This window comes from Petaurus breviceps, unplaced genomic scaffold (assembly GCF_028583685.1).
Source record: "Petaurus breviceps papuanus isolate PSGF00001 unplaced genomic scaffold, PetGlider_PUasm1.0 90683, whole genome shotgun sequence".
NCBI lineage: Eukaryota > Metazoa > Chordata > Mammalia > Diprotodontia > Petauridae > Petaurus > Petaurus breviceps.
The window spans coordinates 4046584-4064601 of record NW_027187308.1 but is presented as its reverse complement, the minus strand read 5'-3'; the positions used below and the strand labels follow the sequence as shown (position 1 = coordinate 4064601).

General features: G+C 35.7%; 1 long non-coding RNA gene across 1 annotated transcript; it reads right to left on the bottom strand.

The window, feature by feature from the left end:
- Nucleotides 1-2624: 2624 nt before the first annotated feature.
- Nucleotides 2625-3778, bottom strand: LOC138143997 (uncharacterized). The gene is made up of 2 exons (XR_011163840.1): nucleotides 3332-3778; nucleotides 2625-3298 (listed from the first exon to the last, which is right to left on the bottom strand). It is a non-coding gene; the product is annotated as an uncharacterized lncRNA (long non-coding RNA).
- Between the last annotated feature and the right edge of the window lie 14240 nt (nucleotides 3779-18018).

The window sequence follows — 18018 nt, the reverse complement described above, 5'->3', positions numbered from 1 at the left end:
AGAGAGAGAGAGATCACATTGGGACAGTTGGAGTTGCCCAGGACTTTTGAGAACTGCCACTGAGAGCTGCTGAGAACTGAGGAGGCATGATTATGGTGCCAGTATTTTTTCTGTCTGTTTTTTTTTTTAAGCAATCGGGGCTAAGTAACTTGCTCAAGGTTACATGGTATCTGAGCCGAGCTTTGATCCAGGTCATCCCAACACTGGAGCCGGTACTCTTACTCGCTGAGCCACCTGGCTGCCCCTAAGCAATTGGGGTTAAGTAACTTGCTCAAGGTTACAGGGCCAGGGGTTTCTGGGTGTGTGCTAAGTGTCTGAGCCCGGGATTCGATCTCCAGGTCTTCTCAACACTGGAGCCGGTGCTCTTACTCGCTGTGCTACCTGGCTGCCCCTCTGTCTGTTTTGATGTTACTTTGCCAGATTCATCAGCTGGTAAAGGACAGTGCTATTGTTGCAGAGGTTCTGGAAACTTGCTGTTGGTTCAGAAGCTCTGAAGGAGGATTTTCTTCTTGTATGTTTACAGAAATCCTGAAGGAGGGTCTTGTGGATGTTTTCAGGGTCCTGTCACTGTTCTGCAGGCAGCTTGAGTGAATTGATGAGGACACTGGCTATGTGTACTGGGGCTTTGTTAAGCTTGGTCTCCAAAGGAACAGAGTGCTGAGAAGTTGCCCTGGGTCAAGATGAAGAAAAGACCTCTCCTTGGGTATTGAATGCTATGATGAGATAGTAACCTTGTTGAGGCATAGGGGTAGATGGCCTTTGTGCTCTCTACTGCGCCTTTGAGGGGGTGATTAGTGGTGATGGTATTGTAATTCGGTTGTGATCCAGGGGTGGAAAATTTTTTACTTTTATACTTTGTGACTGCCCAAATGAATGTACTTTGTTTATGATTGGAAACTAATCTCCAGCTGAATAGAGAGAAAATTTTGTGATTGACTAAATGAATGTACTGCCCAGGGGTAGAGTAAATGAGAACTTTATAAATGACTGTTACCCTGTATCTTGATCTTGATTTTCCATGAATGTTTTGCCTTAATCTGTCACTGAATAAATGGAGTTAGCTATGCTCATAATCTGAACCTGGAAGTTACTTCTGCTTGGCTTTATAGGGAGGATATAAGAGAAAGGAAATTTGGGGAAGGGGTATTCAGTAGGCTCACTATTTTCGGGTGGGGTAGGGGAAAGATGGGGAGAAAATTTGTAAATCAAAATCTTGTGCAAATGAATGTTGAAATCTAAAAATAAACAAATTTTTTAAAAAGAACCAATGGGGGGGGGCAGAAGAAATTCAGTTCAAGCCTTTATACCTATTAACCTACATAATTCACAGAAAGTGTATTATTTAGAACATATTTGTTTTTATTCTTTGTCAGAATGCTACCTTTCCTTGCTCTTGCAATATGTTCCCTATATCTCACAGTTAGGCCCAGGAGCACATTGCCACTCAGCTGCTGCTTCTGTTTGCTGCCATCTCTGTGCCTTGAGGCTCTCTAGAGAGACTATATCACGCAGAGTTCCCTTCAAGTAACTGTGTTTATAATGCATCACACGACTCTATCCAAACAAAATTTCTTTAGCTCTCCATACCCAAGAATTCATTTGTGATCTCATTTTAAAGGGAACATTCAAGAATATATCTCAGTTGCATGAAAAAGGCATGCATTTTATTATTAGAATTATTGTAACAGTGGAACAAATAGTTAAGAAATGAAAGAATTTCTTTAGAAGTTGCCTTTTTCTATGGAATTTTAAATGTCATTCAGGAGACATGGATGAGTTTAAAATAAATAGTCCCTGGCAATTATACCAGGGTGCCTTTAGGTAAACCATGCAACATACTAAATTCTATTTATCTTTATTGTGACATTAAAAAATTTTCAGGCTGCTCACTTAATGCAACAATGGCATCAAACTCACTTCAGGATATCTTCCTCTTTTTACACATTCCTTCAAAGAGTTCATAGTAGAATAAAAAATTGATATTGCTCTCATTATACCCAACAACTAGCAAAATTTATTAGACAGGTAGATAGATACAGATATAGAGATATAGATAAATATATTCATGCATATGTATATATATATATATATGTGATTGTGTGTGTGTAATTTATCTAGAGGAATAAAAAATCAAGAATATCAAGGGAATCAATGAGAAAAATAAAGGAAAATTAGCAGTATCAGATCTCAGACAAGAGAACTACAAAGAAGTGATCATCAAAACAAGCTTGTACTAGATAAAAAAATAGAGGTTGATCAATTAATTACATTATTCATATAATATATAGATGTGAATGGACACAATAGCTTAGTGTTAGATTACACCTGAACTACATATGACCTCTGAGTAGCTTGCAATTTACCAAAAGGATTTTAGGCAGCCCACAAAAATGTAAGGTTGCCATTGTGCACTTTCTTGTTTGTCATATGACCTGTGGCAACCAACCATCATCAGTTTGTCTCCAGTCTAACCTATCTGCAGCCCAAAGGAATTAAGAATATTTTAATTTTGACTCCTATCTACTTCACAGCTGTACAGGTCTGTGTAAGACAAAACAGAAAATAAAATCTTTTGGGGCAAGAATTTACTATTTGTAATATAATATCAAGCAAAGGCAACTTCCCAGGTTCAAAATACCAGCATAGGTGCTCTCTATTTTATTCAGTAACAAACCCAGAACAGAGAAGATCAAAACATGACATCATTCAAAATACAGCATTTACTAAGTGTGATTAAATAATCTCCAAGGCCTACCCCACCCCAGGACTTTCCAATCATTCAATCAATTACAAAGTCTCTGTTCCAAATACTTCTCCACCCCTAGGCTATACCTTAATTAAGTCCACCACAAAGCCCCTCTTCTCAAATGGAGATTAGTTTCCAAACATAAGTAAAATACATTCATTTGCTCAACCATAGAACACAAAAAGGTCAAAAGTTCCCCACCCCTGGATCACAATTGAATCTACCCCAGAGTTACATCAAGTTTAAACACAGCACTTAATACCCAAATGGAGGTCTTTTCTTCATCTTGACACGAGGCAAGTTCTCAGCAATCTTAGTTCCTGGAGAGACAAGGCTTAGCAAGGCCATAAGATACATTGCCAGTCCCTTCATGAATTTATCCTCTGTCTGTAGAACAGCCCTAGAACCCCTGAACACATTAGCAAAGCCCTCTCCCAGGATTTCTGTAAACATACAACAAGAAAATCCTTCTTCAGGGCTTCTGAACCAACAGAAAGGCTCCCAGACCCCTGCAACAACAGTACTGTCCCTCACCAGTGGACAGTATTCATTCTGTCTGCAGGACAGTCTCCAGACCCCTGCAACAACAGTACTGTCCCTCACCAGTGGACAGTATTCACTCTCTGTCTGCAGGACAGTCTCAGGCCTTCTTAACCAAATGCCAGGTTCCAGGACTTCTTCAACAGGACAGTCTTTCACCAGTGGACAAATTTGGCAAAATAACATCAAAACAGACAGACAAAGTACCAGCAAAACAGCCATGTCTCCTCAGTCCTTGGCAGCTCAGGGGGCAGGTCTCAAAAGTCCAGGGCAATTCAAAGCGGCCACCAGCAATCCTCTTAGTCTCTCGCTCTCTCCACGAGGTGCTGCTTCCAAAAAAAAAATCTTCCGCCTCTCTCCAGTGTCTCTCCAAATCTACGTCACCAGCTCCTCCCACTTCAGGACTTTCTTTTCACATCAACAAGCCCATCCCACAGGTGGGATTAACAAACTCTGGGTTTTAATACAATCAATTTGAAAACCAAGCCAATACAGGGGAATCTTTAATTGCCATTACTATCACACTATTTAACAAAAAACTGCTGGGAAAATTGGAAACCAGTCTTGCGGAAACTAGGATGGTATGACCATTATCTCACACAGAATACAAAAATAAGGTAAAAACGGATACATGATTTACACATAAAGGGTGATAGCAATAGACAATTAAGGAAACATGGAAAATATTTCTTGTCAGATCCATGATAAGGGAAGCTATCATGACAAAAACAGAGAGTCATAGAAGATATAATGAATAAATTTGAATAAAGAAAACCAAAAGCAGCAAAAAATTAGGAGGAAATAAATAAAACATTAAGGGATGGGGATTTTTGCACCAAGTTTCTCTTACAAATCTCTCATTTCTAAAATGTTTGGGGATCTAAGCCAAATTAAATTGAGAGCCATTGCCAATTGATAGGTTGTCAAGAAATATGAAGTTTTCAGAAAAAAGGATAACTAAATTATAGATAGTTATATAAAATGCACTCAATCACTAAAAATTAAAGAAACTAAAACTAAAATTAAAACACCTCAACCATTAGCTTGACTACCAAGACAGAAAACAAAAATGACAAATGATGGAGGGGATGTGGAAAAATTGATAGACTAATGCATTGTTGCTGGAAATATGCAACCATTTTATACAACACTTTAAAATGACATAAAAAAAGGCTATAAAACTGTGCATACCCTTTGACCTAGCAATATCACTATTGGATCTATATCCCCAGAGGGATCAAAGAAAAAGTCAAAGGATTTATGTGAATAATATTTATAGTTTTTCTTTTGGCAAAGAATTGAAAATTCAGAATTAGCCTATCAATTGGACACAAATTTTGATGAAATCCTATAGTCTTGTAAAAAATGATGAAGGAAATGTTTTCAGAAAAACCTGGGAGGACTTAAATGAACTAATTGCAAAGTGAAGTGAGCAGAACTAGGAGAATGGTGTATACAGTAGCAGAAATTTTGTAACAGCAATGCATTGTGAAAGACAGCCACTTTGATCAATAAAGTTATCTACAACAATTCCAAAGAACTCATGAGGAAAAATGTGATCAATCTCCAGAAAGAGGTTTAAGTGATGAATTTTGAGTGATAAATTCCTTTTACTTTTTATTTTGTTTTTATTGATATTTTCTTTTTTTTCTTTTGCAACCTGGATCATTTGGAAATATGTTCTGCTTGACCTTGTATATAATGAGCATCACATTTTCTTTTTTTGCCTTCTCAATGCATGAGATACATACATATGTGTGTGTACAACATATATATGTATGTTTATCCATATATATGTATATGTACATATATATATATATAGATAAACATACATATATATATGTTGTACATGTCTCCTAGTACAGGTACACATTTAGCCCCAGGGCAGGCCTCACCAACCATGGGCTGGAGGGACTCCAGATCACCAGCAGCTGTGGAGGTCCAGAATTATCAACACATAGATGCTAAGGACAAAGTTAGAGCTCAGTGCAGTGTGGACTTTGGGACCCAGTAGTTGGGAATGCCTTGGGACAAAAAGCCAATGTGGAGCTGAGGCCTTACAGCCTCCCCCACATGGCAGCTTCATCTCCTGGCCTACAGAGTGAAGGGGGACCAATCAACCAGTCTGAGGGGTGATCGTTCTTGCTTTAAACTGCTTGGACCTGGACTGTGGTCTAGGGTAGAGGAGAGGGGGTGAGTGACTAGCTTGCCCGAGCACGTAGAATCTTCAGAGAGGGCACCCAACTAATTCCTCTGGCAGCTGAGAAAACCCCAGCATTTGGGATGGAAGCTCCCCCGTCTGATAGCAGAGTCTTACTGTGGCAAAAAGCCCAAATGTCAAGTAATTAAGTGGCCACATGACCAGGCAAAGGAAGCAAAGCAAGCAGAAAAATCCAACATTAGACTCTTATTTGGAGGACAAAAAGGATCAAAGCATGGAACAGGAGGAAGACAGTGAAGTCAGAACTGCTGCAACAAAAGCTTAAAAGAAAAATATGTGCTGGTTACAGGCCATAGAAGACCTTAAGAAGCAGATAAGAGAAGTGGAGGAAAAATTGGGGAGAGAAATGAGAACAATGCAAGAAAATTGTGAAATGAGAGTCAAGAGCCTGACTGATTAAAATAACACTTTAAAAAGTAGACTAACTCAAATCGCAAAAGAGGCTCAAAAAGCCAATGAGGAGAAGAGTGCCTTAAAAAGCCAAATTTGCCAGATGGAAAAAAAAAGAATCTCAAAAGTTCACTGAGAAGATTCATTCCTTCAGAATTAGATTGCAGCAAATGGAAGCTAATGACTTTATGAGAAATAAGATTCTGTTAAATAGATCCAAGGAAATGAAAGAATAGAAAGCAATGTGAAATAAGTCATTGGAAAAACCACTAACCTGGAAAATAGATCCAGGAGAGATAATTTAAAAATTATTGCACTACCTGAAAGCCATGATCAAAGAAAGAACCTAGAAATCATCCTCCAAGAAATTCTCAAGAAAAACTGCCCTGATGTTTTATAACCAGAAGTCAAAATAGAGGTTGAAAGAATCCACTAATCACATCCTGAAAAAGATCCCAAAAAGAAAACTCCTAGGGATATTATATCCACGTTCATAAATTCCCAGATCAAGGAGAGAATATTACAAGCAGCCAGGAAGAAACAATTTGATTATTGTGGAAACACAATCAGGATAACCCAGGATCTGGCAGCTTCTACACTGAGGGATAAAAGGGATTGGAATATGATATTCCAGAGGTCAAAGGAACTGGGATTAAAACCAAGAATCACCTACCCAGCAAAACTGAGTATCATGTTTCAAGGGAAAATATGGTCATTCAATGGAACAGAGGACTTTCTAGCATTTTGATGAAAAAAAAACAGAGTTTAATAGAAAATGTGATATTCAGATGCAAGAAGCAAGAGAAGCATGAGAAGGTAAACAGGGAAAAGAAATCATAAGGAACATGTCAAAGTTGAACTATTGACATTCCTACATGGAAAAATGATAATTGTAACTGATGAAACTTTTGTCACTATGAAAATAGTTGAAGGGAATATATATATATATATATATATACATATCAGAAATATGTATGTATATGTGTATTTCAGAGGGTATATGGGCATATGAATACATATGCGAATGTTTGTATATATGTTTAGAGGTACACATAGATAGAGGACACAGGACCAATTTAATAGGAAGGGATAATACTTAAAAAGTGAAATTAAGAGGTGAGAGTGGAATATAATGAGAGGAGATGGGGAGAGACAGAATGGGGTAAACTATCTCACATAGAAGAGGCAAGGGAGAATGGTTACAATGGAGTGGAAGAATAGGAAGGCAAAAGGGAATGGGTCAACTTTATTCTCACTGAATTTGCCTCGGGGAGGGAATGAAATACACACTAAATAAGGTACCTCACCCTACAGGAGAGTAGGGGGGAAGGGCATGAGAGGGGGGATAATGTTAGATAGGGAAGGCTGGGGGGGGAAGGGAATTTGGAAGCACCCACTTTTGAAAAGGGACAGGATCAAAGTATAGAAAAAGTGGGAGGTGGGATAGGAGGGAGGGAAATATAGTCAGTCTTTTACAATATATATCTACTATGTTAATGTTTTGCATTAGCTACACATGTACAACCTATACTGAACTGCTTATCTTCCCAGTAAGGGTGGGTGACAAGGGAGGAAGGGAATGAATCTGGAATTCAAAGTTTTAAAATCAAATGTTTAAAGCAGATTGGAGGAAGGGATATCCTGTGGGACTGCTACTTTGGGGCCGTGGGTAAGGGAAAAATGGGGAGAAAATTTGTAACTCAAAATCTGGCAGAAATGAATGTTGTATATCAGAAGTTAATAAAGCATTTGAAAAAATTAAAGAGTACTAACCCATATATAGTATATATACACACATTATAAATACACACACACACACACACACACACACACACACACACATATATATATATATATATATATAGAGAGAGAGAGAGAGAGAGAGAGATTTATATATCAGTACTTTTATTTTTTCTTTGGAATTTTAAAAATTACAAAAATATTCATACTTTTTGGTTTATATCACTCAAATTTTCTTCATATATCTTCCTATCAACTTTTTCAAGGAAAAAAGTGGGACCAATCCACAAAACCATCAATTCATCAAAAACATCTGTCAATACTTGTCAAATTTCATACTCATGCACCCTTTACCTCTAGCAGTTAGGGTCACAAAATCAATACAATTAGGAAATACTTCAAAAATCTCTTAATGTAACTTGTCCCAAGTCACACAGATGGTAAGCCTCAGATGTGGCATCTGTATCCAGGTAATCTGATTCCAGAATTAGCGCTTTGTTCATTTCCGCAAGCCCCTGGAACCTTATGATATGTACTGTATGGCAATAATAAGACTTCTGCTTCAATTAAACTTAACTAAGTGTCCAAGCATTAAACCATTTTGTATGTGTATTAAGCCAGTAGCAACTACATTATTTTTTTTGTTACATTGCAGCATCCTGAGCATTTAAATAGTTTTTGTGAGTTCCTTGTTGTAAAGGTCATATATAAAGTAATGCTTTAATAGTGGCCTTCTCAAGGAAGAAAGAATAGTAGTTTCTAGCTTTAGTTTATGGAAGGTTAGTTTCTTTTACAAATGCTAACAAAAGTACCTAATTTTTCTAAAGCCAAACTTTGTCCTTAAAAATCAAAACACAAAGTTTCCAGAAGCAAGAAAACATTAATTTCATCCACTGGCATGATTACAAGTTATTATAAATCCCAGCAAAACTGTTATTTTCCTAATGAAATTGCTGTTGAAAACTATGAATGAGCTTCCCTCCCTGTTATATCTACAGAGGCATGAAAATAACAATAATAAAAGTAAAATTATTTCCTCTGCTTTCTCTGCATCTGACTTTTTCCCCAAAAATCTAATTACAAAAAATGGACAATGATAAAATATAGACATGTATTAATCTATCAGTAAGAGCTAGTCCAACTTTGTGGAAGTAAATGAATTGTTCCTGAAGACTCATTTCCCAGCAAAAGGAAGCTTTAATCATCAAAAAGTCATAACCACTGAAGGAGCTAAGCTTGTGGCAAATACATACACACACACATACCCACACACAAACACACACACACAAGTTTTGCAGCTATTCAAGTTTAAGAAACCAATACACTTTTTACAAGGTGACTTATTTTGAGCCATGCCAAAATCTTCCCATAAATATGTTGCTGGAAACCAGGTTCTGATAGTAGAAATAGAATGTTAATGATCTAAAATAGAAAGAAATCCTTGCAATACTTTGTAACATATTTTCCCAAAGTTTGCCATTATGCTCTGATAGTTACACAGTTGCCTGCAAAGGTACATAAAGTATTTTCAAAAAATTTACCTAGTAATCTTGATCAAAACCCATTGCAAAATCCTTTTGCAGCATGAAAAAATGGGAATGGGTGGCAGGAATGGGCTTCATTTTCTATTACATACTTGACAAGAGTGAATGGAAGACGTTGCTAGTTCAATCAAATCATTATGATTAGGCTAACATATATGAACTCTTTGCCAACTAGACAGTATTTGTTCCTTCAATACTTTTGTGGGTTCATGATTTTAATGAAGTGAATAGTCTCTCGATCAAAGGAGATCATAGATCACAGACCACAACCATATCTCATACCTTGTGATCCTTGCTGATGACCTCCTATAAATCCTTCATCTGCATTGACCAGTGTGATTCTGTCCTTTTTTCCCATCAATCCTCCATAAAGAACCTACCTGAGAAACAATAGGTATTCCTCTGCACTCGTTAAACGATTCCTATTTATTCATTACATTAAGTCTATAGATGGCAAGAGAAGCTTGATTAAATGATCTCTAATGTTCTTCCTACTCTGCATCAAGATTGTGAGAGTGGATAATCTTGTCTTTATTGACAAAACAGAACAATGAAAGGAGTATATCACTCCCATCTCTGAAAATTACTTAATCTTCCAGCTATAACTATGTTAAATCATTTTCCCAGATGTGACATTTCTCTTTATGAAAAGCGTTAATCTTATGTTACTGACCTGGATCAAACTAAATCTGGGCTTGAAGCCTATTGAAACACTACCATCTTGGAATAATTTTCAATGAAGCTGTGAAAACTTTTAGATGAATTATAAGTTAAAAGTCACAGGAAGAATCAATCACTTTTAAAAATACACATAGACAATATTACTGGACCTTTGTGTGTTAAACTGTGTAAGTATTGCTGAGGTAAAGATTGAACCCATTATTTATAATAATAAATGAACAACCAATAACATATGGCCTAATAATATAGGAATAAAAAGACTAGAGATTGAACCTGTGATTTCATTCTCTCTACTGATATAAGCTGGTACCTTTCCTGCAACTTCATGTTTTAGTGTGTTGCCTATAAGGCAGAGAAGTCACGTGACTTGCTCAGGGTCACTGAGTAATATATATCAGAGACAAGAACTGAGTTTGGGGTGTCTCTGAATAGGAAGGTATATCTTTACTATACCCTTCTGTCTCTTTTAAAGGCATATTATAATATATGTAGTAATAATATAAATGATAATGATGAAACTTTATGGTGATGATGATTATAATAACTTCTATTTCTAAAGTTTCTTCATAAATTCCTATAAACTAGATAAACTCTCATGGAAAGTAATTTGGCTAAAGTTACATATCTAGCAAGAATATGAGCTGTGATTTGGATGTATTGTTTCCAGTTCCAGGAGCAGTACTCCTTATTTCCACTACTCCTCTGTAATGGGAATGTAAATTTTAAAGATCTTCCCTTTCCCTAGGCTAAAGTGCACCTGGAGCCTGGGAGGAGGGGGGGAGGCTTGTTTTTTAGTAGATACTTTTTGATTGGCCAGTAGATCAATAAGGTTGTTACATTTTCTGAGCCAGGAGAAGGCTATATAAGCCCTGATGTGTAGCTTTGTTTTGGGGGCTCACTTTGAGAAGTGTTCTGTGATTTGATCATATGAGACTCTGGGAAGCTGGTTGTTGAGAGCCCCTCCCCCCCCCTACTTTGAAAAAACCCGGATGTTGATTTGGTATGGATGTAATGCTTGGACAGTTTGGAAATTGTCTACTTGATCTGTTTCTCTGTCTTAATAATTCTGTCTGTATACTTTGAGGTTCAGGGTGCTGATCTTTTTCTCTTGAACTAGGTAAACGATACATATTTGACTGATTAAAGTAAGCCTGTTAACCCATTTTGAGTTGCTTTCCTTTAACAAAGCAAATCTAAGAACCTGTGTTGGCAACAAACCCTGAGGACACTTGGGGTGCTTGATGCTACATCTTACTGTCACCAATAAATGAATAAGTTTTATCAATATAAATTATTTTACATTATATATCAATTTGTTAGTATTGTGTTTCTTCATTTTCTGAGAAACCATGAGAACAAAATCTTCAGTCCTACTTTTCCTCTAATTCATAAACATATTAGCCTATCTACTTTTGAAATATTTTCACAAAGATCTTGTCTTAATTCCCATTTATTTTTTAAAAGTCTCACTACTAAATGCAGATCTTATCACTATATATATGTTACAACCCTCAAATCAGAGCCCATTTAAGTTATCAAAGAAGGAATACAAGGAAAAAAATTAAAAATGCACATATATTTTCTACCAACTACACATGCTAGTCCCTGTGCTAGTCACTTCAAAAACATTATTTCATTTTTCCTTACAACTACCTGGGACATATGTCCATGCTATTTTTAATTTATATCATTTAGTTGAAGAAATTGCAGTAGACAGAGGTTAAGTAACTTGCTGTAATGGTAATGGTAATTTGAAGATGTTCACTGCCCCCTTAAAAAGTCTAAGGGAATTTTAAGACCTACCATGCTTTGAAGTTATATCCAGTGCCCTAATAGTGTAATCACATGAAGTCTTTGGTGGGAAGAGTTTGCTGAAAGGTGGAGCAGAGTCCACAGGAAGGTGGGAGTCAGAGCAGCTCGATATGGTGAGAAGAGAGGACGCATCTGAGGGAGACAGACTTGTGAGTAATGTTGGTGTTTCTACCTGCTGTGACAGCTTAGCTTATGTTTGTGTGAAACCTAAAGGATGGTGTGTCTCTCTGCTACATTGTGGCACATTAACTTCTATGTTGCTATGATAGATTCGGTTTCCTGGTGTTGGGATTTTGATTTCTGGCGTCTGAATAAATGTTTTGCTTCTGTCTTCTATATAGAAAGTCTGTTATATTTTGCTGTTGAGCACTATCCCAGCATATTTATAGTGACCATTGGTGCTGTGAATATTGCATTGGTGCTACACTTGCACAGCATCAGAAAGCTAATAAACATTGAGTACAAATTTGAACTCAGGACTTCCTGATTCTGGGTCCAGCACTCCATCCACCTACTTGGCAGAACCTAATCTCAAATGCATTGGAATTGAGAAGATGTAAGTTTGGTGAAGGTAGTATATACTGATTCCTGGAAACTGATTATTTCCCAGACTGGTTCTGGAATAGGATTTATCTGAAGGGGGCTGAAGAATTTAGTTTTATTCTGAGAGCAGTGTTTGAGTAGACTTTGGCTTTTGTTTGAAATTGAACATTCTCTCTGAGAAGAAAAATTGAAATTCGAAAATAAGATTTCTTCACAGAACTTTGTAGTTTTGTTGTAGAAAAAAATAATAAATATGGTAGAAGAGAAGGTGGAAAATCTTATCAAAAAATTGATTTCCTGAAAAACAAAATAGAGGAATAATTTCATGAGTCAAAAAGAAATATCAGAACATAGCAAAAGACTGAAAAAGAATAGGTAAGTAATTTATTTTTTTAATTATTACAAAAAGAGAGATAATTTAAGAATCATAGAGCACTTTGAAAAGCACACGGTTTAGAATAATAAACCTCAATGGAAATGGGATGAACTCACTGATTAAATCGACTAGAGGAGCAGAATGAAAGAGAAAGAAGAATTCAAGAATATTTTGTTTTCAAGAAACACAGCTTCACACAGAATTAAAAACAGATTGCAGAAGAACTTATTATGCATCAGGAAGATTTAGGGAAAAAAAACTGGTATGACAATCATGATGAAAGACAAAAAAAAACAGGTTATCTATCTATCTCTATTCTTCAATCTATCTATTTATCTATCCCTCTGTGTGTATACTGTCATGGGTTTAAAAAGTCACTGTACTGCATTTACCTTTTGACATGGAGGTCCTACTCCTTCTTTTATGCTCCCCAAAGATCAAAGACAGGGAAATAACTTACAGGTACAAAATATTCGCAACAACAATTTTGTTGTAGCAAACAAATTAGAATAAAGTAGGTGCTCATCAATTAGAAAGTGGTTAAATAAATTATAATATGAATAGCATGGATTATTATTATTACCAAATGAGAAATGATGAAAGAGATATTTGCAGGGCAACCTGGCAAGATTTGTGTGAATTTAATCAGAGCAAAGTGAGCCCAAAAAGGAGAACAATTTATAAGACTACAATATTGAGAAGGAAAACAAATTTGAAAGACTTCATAATTCTGACAAATGCAATTACCAATCACCACTCCAATAGACTAAATGTTATTCATTATCAACTTTAAGAGGGAGCTGATAGACTGTCAGTATAGATTAAGACATAAAAAAAAAATCACTCTATAAAGTTCAGAAGTGGAAAAACAAAAGCAAGTTAAGGTTTGTAGAGTCATCTTGTATTTATTAGATTTTTAAAATGTATTTGTAGTAGAGGTATATTGTTTTATACACAATCCTCTTTCTATTCTTCTTTGCACACTAAAGTATTCATTTTTTAACTTGTCAAGGTCGTAATAAAAAAAAAAAATTAAAGTGATCAAGCCCCAAGAGTCTGTGTTTTAAGAGAGATGAAGGAAGATGGCCCTGGAAATTTAACTGTTGGTCACTGTGTAGGTGATAAGAAGGAAAGATACCTTTCCTAGTAAAGAGGGGAAATCAAGTTCTACATTTTAACTGTGATTGAGCTTAAAATTATGGTCCCACATTTTCAGTGGCCTATAAAAAGAGAGGTCAGAATAGAAAATGCAATAAGAGAGAGATCAAAGGACAGGAAGGACAAACTTGAAGAAATCACCAAGTAATAGAGTCTGGAGTTTCTCAGTAAAACGGGTTTGACAAATGTCTAAACAAACTAAATTGTTTAGTTGACTTTTTGAGAGTCTGCTTTTTACCCCTTCAGATCTTATATTAAAGATAACATTTCAATGTACACCAAATGAATAGTTTGATTAGAGAAAAATGCTCTTACATTGCATTAGATCACTTCAAGCTAAAGAAACATGTGCCTCAAAAAACATTTGGGTGTCTCCATGCTGGGGAAAATGAACATCTATCCTAAACTTTGACTTGTAACATTTATTGCAAGGAACATTTCTTATTGCTCTATGTCCTTGTGTGGTAGAAAGGAATGCTTCTATAATTCTAGCTAGAATGCTAGAGAAAGATTGTGTTGGTTTTAGATAGGGCTTTTAAAAATACAGTGTTTGAAAATGCCAAGATGCTGTGGACTAAATGTTTGAATTCTCAGTTGATTTACCTTATTATCCAGAACTCATTTTCTCTATGAAAATAAAAGGCTCAAAAATAAGCTGGGGGCTTATTTCTCAATCTATCTTTTCCTTAAACTATATATTTTAGAGGGAAAAATCACTTAAAATATTAAAGAACATTAATTTTATCTAACACATCCAAAACACAGTGGTAAACCAGCTGAGAATCAAATATTTTGTAGGTCAATTTCAACAGGAAGCAGGATTATACTTCCAAAAACGTAAGGGATTTAGCTAAAATGGATAAAGATTTAAACAGAAAAACAAATCAGAGTCTCTCATTAGATTCTTTTAACTGGAAAGCTGAACAAAACATACACATTATTTAAAAATAAACAATAACAATAACTTTCCTATAATTTAAAGTAACAATATTATTAAATACATTGAGTACTAACTTTTAACTTGAATATAATTATTGAAGCTGAATAAAAAGGAATGGGGGAATGGTATGTAGCATTTAGAGACTTTAAAGAAGAAAATAGAACTGTTTCAGCTCCCAACTAATTTTAACATCTGTGGCTCTTAAAAGCATAAATTGAATTTCTCAGTTTTTATCACTCCTATTTAATTTTTCCCAAGAAAGGTTTTATTAAAACTTTACTTTGAATAGACATTTAGTTATTGCTACTAACTGACTTCTGCTTGAAAACCAAATGAGCTTCATGTGGGAGAACAATATGATAAAATTATTCAGCTTTACATATTTATTTATGACAGTCTTGTCTCTGGGAAGAGTGTCAGAATTTTCTGATCACTCTTTTACCCCCCTACTAGGGACCCCTAACTCCATGAATGACATTATGTACATTTAAATGCTGTTGTAAATCAACATCAACATTGAAAATATGCATGTGCACATACAAACACATATACAGATCTAAAAAGAAAAATCTTGGAATATGTTCCCATTTTTGTTTCATGTATGATTTTCATGACAAAATTGTAAGATATATGACATATACACAATTTAAATAACTGTTCTTTTTTGTAAATAGTATTTTTTTCAAAATACATGTAGATAGTTTTCACTTTTTATAAAATTTTGAATTTCAATTTTTTCCATCTTCCCTCAAATCCACTCTCCCCAAGAAAGCAAGCAATCTGAAATAAGTTATAAATATGCAATCATGTAAACATATTCTCACATTAATCATTTGAAAGAAAAAAAAAACAGACAAAAGGGCAAGGTCCCCAGAAGCAAAACAAAAAGAGTGAAAAGTGTATGCTTTGATCTGCATTTGGACTCCACAGATATTTCTCTGGATATGGATAGTATTTCCCATCATGAGACTTTTAGAACTGTTTTGGATAATTGTATTGCTGAGAAGAACTAAGTCTATCATAGCTAATCATCTCACAATGCTGTTGTTACTATGTACAATATTCTGGTTCTGCTCACTTCACACAGCATCATTTCATATAAATCTTTCCAGGTTTTTCTGAAATCTGCCTGCTCATCATTTCTTATAGCAATATATTATTCAATTACATACAAATGCCAAAAATTGTTCACTCATTCCCCAATTGAAAAGCATTCCCTCATTTTCCAATTCTTTGCCACCACAAAAAGAACTGCTATAAATATTTTTGTACATGAGGGTTCTTTTCCCATTTTTATGATCTCTTTATGATAGAGACCTGGAAGTAGTGTTGTTAGATCAAAGAGTATGCAGTTTTATAGCACTTTGGACACAGTTCCAAATTGATCTGCAGAAGGGTTGGATCAGTTCACAACTTCACCAACAACACATTAGTGTTCTAATTTTCCCATATCTTCTTCAACATTTATCATTTTCCTGTTTATTCATATTAGCCACTTTTATGGGTGTGATGTGGTCCCTCAGAGTTGTTTTGATTTGCATTTCTCTAATAAATGGTAATACAGGGCATTTTTTCATATGACTATAGTAAGCTTTTATTTATTCCTCTGAAAAATGCCTGAGAATTTTCATTTTGGGATCTCTTTCAGGATATGATCAATGGATATTTTCAATTTCTATTTTACTATCTGTTCCTAGACTATCAAAAGAGGTGTCTTTGACAATTATCTCGATAATGATATGATGTGGAGGCTCTATTTTTGATCATGGCTTTCAGGTATTCCAAAAATTAATTTTAAAATTATTTTTTGGAGTCAATCTCAGTTAAATCACTTGCCCAGGGACTTATAGCTAGTAAGTTTCTCAGGTGACATTTGACATCGAGTTATTTTGACTGTAGGGCCAGTGTTCTATCCATTGTACCACCTAGCTTCCCCAGGCCAGTAATTCTTAATTTATCTTTCCTCAATCTATTTTCCAGGTCAATTGTTTTTCTGATCAATTATTTCACATTTTCTTCTATTTTTTTTTCATGCTTTTGACTTTCTTTCATTGTTTCTTGATATCTCATGGAGTCATTAACTTCCACTTACCTAATTATAATTTTTAAGGGATTATTTTCTTCAGTGATCTTTTGTACCTCTTTTTCCATTTGAACAATTTTGCTTTTTAGAGAGTACTCTTAAGGGAATTTTTGTGCCTCTTTAACCAAGCTATTGGCTCTCTTTTCATAATTGTCTTGTATTGTGTTTTTATTTTCCAAAGTTTTCCTCTAATACTGTTATTTGATTTTTAATATCCTTTTTGAGCTCTTCCAGTATTCTTATTGGGCTTGTTTCCAATCTGCAATTTCCCTTCAGGCTGTGATTTTAGGTGTTTTGACATCAAGTTCTTTTCAATTTGTGTCTTGGTTTTCCTTGTCAGCATAGTAGTTTTTATGATCAGGGTTTTTTTGTTTGTTATTTTATTTTTCAAGACTATTTCTTGATTTTTGATTTATGTTAAAGTTGAGCTCTGCTTCCATGATGGAGAGGGCACTATCCTAAGTCTTTGATGTTTTTGTGCTTCTGTTTTCAAAATCAGTTCTGGGGATTTGAGAGTTTTTCATGTTTCTAAGGTGGTATGATACAGGTGTGGTCACTGCTCTCTTGTCCTGTGCTTTGGTCATAACCCAGGAAGGGACTTTTCTTCCCTTGGGTCCTAAGAGTTAGCACTGTTCTTGTCCCTGGAATTGTGAAGAGGTCCCCTGATCTCTTGCAGTCACAGGCACTAGCACTCCTTTCAGCCTTGGAATTGAGAACAGGCCCCCTGCTCTCATGTGACTGATCATAAGCACTCTGTCTTAGAACTCTAACCATGGACCCTGTTCCCCTGTGGCCTAAACAGTAGTTCTCATCTTTGACATGGGCTGCAACCCAGACCTCTATATGGGCAATGCAAAAAGTTCCTGTAACCAGTGCCAGCAAAGGGTCCTTCTAATCTCTTTTTGTCTATCTGTCCAATCCCTTACATTTTCTTACTGGGAGTTCCTGAAACTGTAACTGCCTCTGTTGCAGTCACTTTCAGGGCCTACTGCTGGCATTTCTGTCATGTGCCGTATGCTCCAGACCACTCCTGACCTTGACATAACAGACTTCTTCTGCTGACATTGTAACTTGTTTTGTTGAAAATCTCACCCAGGTATTTTGCTGGCTCTGCCACTCTAGAATTCTATTTAAGGCATTACTTTAAAGTTTTTTGGAGAGAGGTGTTCAGAGAACTCAGCTGAGTTGCTGCCTGTACTCTGCCATTTTAATTAGAACTTCAGTAAGTAGAATTGTGATTACGT